Raw genomic sequence first — 5,000 nt, forward strand, 5'->3', positions numbered from 1 at the left:
GGGAGACAGGCTAACGGACACTACCATGAACACAGACAGAGGAGGATGCCACTTCTCCAGAAAATGCACACAAAACCGGCTTGGCTTTTGCAAATGCTCATCTGGACAAAGAAGAAGACTTCTGCTCTTCTGATTTAAGGTCAGATGAAACAAAAAATGAATTGTTGGCTGCAGTGATGCATCCTTCATTTCGCATAAAAAAAGACACACAAACACATACTTTTTAGGTAATACAAAATTACTTTAAAACATTGATACTGCCCCAAGAACAACAGTATTAGTCAGACTTTATAAAAGCACAGTTGAGTTCCTTGAGATGCCACTTTGCTCAAAAATGGAGGCAGAAATCTGCAATTGAAGCATGTATACAAATTCAGTACCACAGTGCCAGTGTAATCATTTCCCGAATAACTCTTCTACATATATTATTAGTGAAATTCCCATTATTATATATCAAGCATAATTTGGGTAATTCTCTCAAATGCTCATCATTAATACTTTTTGATTCAAAGTATACATGGATGCCTTTAACTTCAATGAAATGTAACCAATTAACTTGGGTATTGCATCATTTTTAAAAGGTAGGGCATTGCACATGACAACACTATTTGCAGTTAGCACTGGTTCACCTAGTTATAAAATGTATTTTCACAATCAAAATGCAACAAATTTGTCACAGTCTTTGGCCATTTAACTCAGAAGGCTGTCACAAGGTATTGGAGGACACTGTATCGGTTGCTCTTGAAAGTTGCATGGTCCTTTGGCAGCTTCTGATTCACAGCTCAAGTAGCGAAGTCTCAGTATAAATGAAGCATGTTTAATTTATGCTCAATGTGAATTTAGCAAAACTTTTGCCCTTTCATAATCTGTACACAATGCAAAATCCTCTCTCCTAAGACCCTTGGAACGCAGTGCAGCCATGCATGGTAGAAATTTTGGGTGAAGTATGGAAGTTCTTCACTGGGGGTAATGAGGATATAATGCTCACACTTTGTAAAACATGCAAGCCAAAAATGAACAACAAACTTTATCAGACACTTCAAACTCCATCAACTCGTTGAGCCTGCCCAATTTGAGGCAGCTAACAAGGGGTAATAGGCAGAGCTCGAAGCGAAGAACTGGTCTGTGGGCTCTCCAATCCTTCATTGGTTGTTCTATTCAACTGCATTTGTTCCATAATCAAAAGGTATGTAAGACACAATTGGATATACAACAACTCAAGTTCAGAAGAATTCAGAGCACATTATTTATTTATGTATTTTTTAGGGTTGTTAATGTCAGAAAATATACAGTAACCTAGTGCAATACGGAGGTAACTGAAGGAGGAATATTTTCTATTATGAAAATAACAGTTTCAATTGGAGAAAAGTTGATTTTTTATGTTTTTATATTCTGTCAAGTGTACTTCTTCAACAAAGAACTGGAATCAGCAAAAATCAGTATCTGCAAGCCACAGTAGCAAAAAAAAAATCAAACATCAGAATCAGCAAAAAAAAAAAAAAAAAAAAAAGATTTTAAAAATGCAATCTCTGAATGTCTGGTTCTGTAACTTGGTAGATGTGAGTGGATATGGTCTACATATGGACAACAAAGCTTTTTGAATTACCTGGATAGGAAACTTGAACGGGCCTCCTTGATGGACCAATTGTTGTCTGGATCAGTCTGCTTTGTTTTGAGCTGGTCTCTAGTCTGGTTTGATTAATCGTGATCTGGTTTCATCCAGTCTGATCTGTTCAGTCCACTTTGATTTGATCAGATCTTTAGAAAACTGGTGCTATGTGTGTAACTCTGGAGAGAGAAAGAAAATAGGGTTGTAAGGAGCAATCAATAGTTAAAAAAACAACAACTAAAAACATGAAACAAAATAAAATCCGAAACAAGTAAGACCACATACACTCACCAGTGTTATCAACTGAGTAACTATCTGTTATCAACAGACTGGCTAAATGTTAGGAATGCCTGCTATATACCAGTAGGCATCACAAATCACAGCCTCCAACATGAATATTTGCATAAACCAACATCCCTCTCAAACAGATTCAATAAAACCTGAACATTATAATCATGTTAGGAGTAGGATTTATTGCAGGGCTGTGGCATTATACTGCAATTTTGTTTTTTGCTTCTTTTTTTTTTTAACAATAGCCACTTAAGCTTTTCACAGTCATAAATGGAGCAAAACTGTGGGCTGATCATGTAAAATGTTTTATTTGATTCATGAGAAAGGTTGCAGGGGTCTCCCTTCACTTGTGAGTTTTAAATAATGTTAAAATATTTTAGTTAAATTTATACACAATACAGGCCACAAGTTTGGAAGCAAGATCAAATTTGTACAAAAAATAATCATAGTTGTAGATGATTAGATTGGTATACTTTGAAACAAAATAAACATTATTATTATATTGTGTAACTTATCAGAAGACAGCTTTCCTATAATTATCAGGTATTTGAGTTTTTCATGCTCAGACTTTACTCATTTGTTGGACACCATTAGGCATTTTGCAGTTCCTCTTTCAGTGTGTCCTTCTTCCCTCAATGTACAATTCTGTGCTCTTTTTTCTTTACTCAGTTGCATCTTTCTAGCTAGTTTGTCAGATATTTGAATGCAGTTGAGATGTATTAATATTGACCCTAAAATTAAGCCCTTCTTTCCTTTTATTGATGTTAATTCAGCAATGCTCTGGTAACATCAATGCATACCTAAAGGTAAATTTAGGAAAATGGTGTACATCAATGAAAGCAAAGTCTGATCATGCAGTAAATACATCCCAAAATACATGTAACGCATACTGGTTTTTAAGAAAGGCATTTTGAACCGAAACTTGAAGTTGCTTCCAAATGTTTGGCCAGTATTGGCCTTGTTTTCAAACCTGGGCCTGTAATGTATCTGTAATCATATAATCTCTCCCTCTCTCTCTCAAATGTTAGTTAATGGTTAACATGTGTCAAGTCATCATTTCCAAATGGAATGATATAAAATAAGAACAACATAATGTTAGCCATAACTATAAGAAACACGCATGCAAGCTATCTAATATAAAAAAAATTAAATCTGCAAGAAGGCATTTGGCATGATTCAGTATGCAACATTCATTATGACAATATGCTGATCAAACAAATCAAAATAAAATACATCAACACCCATCCTCCTCCCAAACAAATCAAAAGTAATTTTGATTGGCAACCCAAATTATTGGAAGAACATAACGCAAAACTCAAAAAGTTACAAGTGCTGTTTAAGAGCAGGCAAAAGAGGACTATGTCAGGAGGGGCTTGGTGAGCCTTTTACAGGGACAAAGCTCTGGACAAGAATGGGGAAACCACTATCTCATGATTATACACTGAAAAGAACTGGTGCTGGAGTCAAAACTGGGTCAGCCAGTCTCTATGGTTTCAAACCAGCCAGCCCAAATTTCCACCCACCACCTACTTCTTCAAAATTAGTGACTCAGCAAGCCATTCAGTTTCATTTCCCTTTTCTAGACTCTTTACTCATGAACCAAGGAAACTTCCAGTCAGCGACTCACCCATCCAGTTTTCCAAATTAAGCTGTTCCAAGCTGATGGAAAGTGTGAGTATTTCTAGTTGATTGCTATTGATAGTATTTGTGAAAGATGAGATGGAAAATAAATTTAGTGCTGTTTTACTTACATAATTAACATAGCCACAATCCAACACAGTCTAAACCACTGAATTAGCATGGTTCTTGATAAAACTATCAATTCTGGAGGTATCTTTAAAGTCCATCCACTCTAAGTGAGCCTGGGTTGATTGTTGGTAGTTTACAAACAGCTCACACTAGTTGGTCACTCATTGATCTATATGCGCAACAGGAAAGCTCAGCTCAATGTTAAAAGGAAGCTATTATGCTATCTTCATATTTCTAACCTATGAATGTTCCCGCAATGTCAACTACACACGTTAAAACAGCGCCAAAGCATCATATTGTGAAGTACGTTATGTGATGTAGAGAAGTAAGCTGCCCTATAGGCTGGCTCAGCTGGCTTTGCACTATGTGTGTTACCAGTGTTTTTCAAATGTGTTTTACCAGTGACATGAAGGTGTCCAGGACTCCCATTTACAGCCAAGCTCCCAGTATGCACACAGCCCTATACACACCCTCCTCCCCCCACTTAGCTTTGGAAGTGTCACTGCTGCGAACTGCTCTGTAATGGGTCCATGAAAATGTGTTTGTTTGTTTGTTTGTTTGTTTTTGGGTTGTGAGGAATAGTTAACTTTCTTTAGCCTTCCTAAAGAGTCAAAGGACTAGGCAAAAAATGGTAGAGTTGCTTTTTCCAAGTTAGAAAAAAAATGATATTGGATATGGCATTGAGCTGATACAGGACAGGATTTGCAATATTAGAGGGAGGCTGTATTCTGCATAGTTACCCTGCAATGCTGTGAAAATACTGTAGTAGCCTCAAAGACAGCCAGCTACTGTATTGGAGTATATAGCATCCTGCAATTCACTGACAGGTGCACAGTCTTATATGAGAACAGCATACGAAAATAGAAAATCAAGAAGATGTTTATACTGTGGCAGCCTACCACAAATAAATGAATATGTGAACAGAGCACCTGAATAATCAAAGTGCAGAGCAGATGACAGTAGAGAAGCAGTGCTAATTACTTAAAGAATGGTGAAAATATCAAACAAACACTCATAAAGGCCTGTATCAAGACCAGTAACATTGTGTTCATATTTACCTATTGTATGGTAAGTTGATTTAATGAACATTGTGAGGGACAAAAACAGTGTGAGCCCTGAACTTGTCGTGTGTGAGTAAAAAGCTGTGAATATAAATGGTAAATAAACCTTAAATAGCACTTCTATACCTTAGTGGGATTTCAAGGCACTTTACAATGTCATCTCATTCACCCATTGAGTGATGGTGTGTCAATGATGTTGTATGTAGTGTACTGTGTCTGAGTTGCTCATAAGGAGCAATGACAATAACTACTTACAGAGCACTTAATAAAATGTTTTGAAAGTTCTTCAC

At 36.6% G+C, this 5,000-nt stretch overlaps 1 protein-coding gene across 11 annotated transcripts in view; it reads right to left on the reverse strand.

Moving 5' to 3' along the window:
* bmal1a (basic helix-loop-helix ARNT like 1a) overlaps positions 1 to 5,000 on the reverse strand; it is a 44,282-nt gene that overhangs the window by 33,025 nt on the left and 6,257 nt on the right. For all 11 annotated transcript variants that reach the window (XM_086208266.1, XM_086208270.1, XM_086208260.1 and 8 more), the window contains one exon: positions 1,607 to 1,788. The gene's annotated coding sequence lies outside the window, so the exon portion shown is untranslated. The remainder of the gene's footprint in view (positions 1 to 1,606; positions 1,789 to 5,000) is intronic.

The sequence above is a fragment of the Aulostomus chinensis genome, chromosome 7 (genome assembly GCF_037954235.1).
Source record: "Aulostomus chinensis isolate RoL2024-O1b breed Wild chromosome 7, RoL_Achi_v1.0, whole genome shotgun sequence".
Lineage (NCBI taxonomy): Eukaryota > Metazoa > Chordata > Actinopteri > Syngnathiformes > Aulostomidae > Aulostomus > Aulostomus chinensis.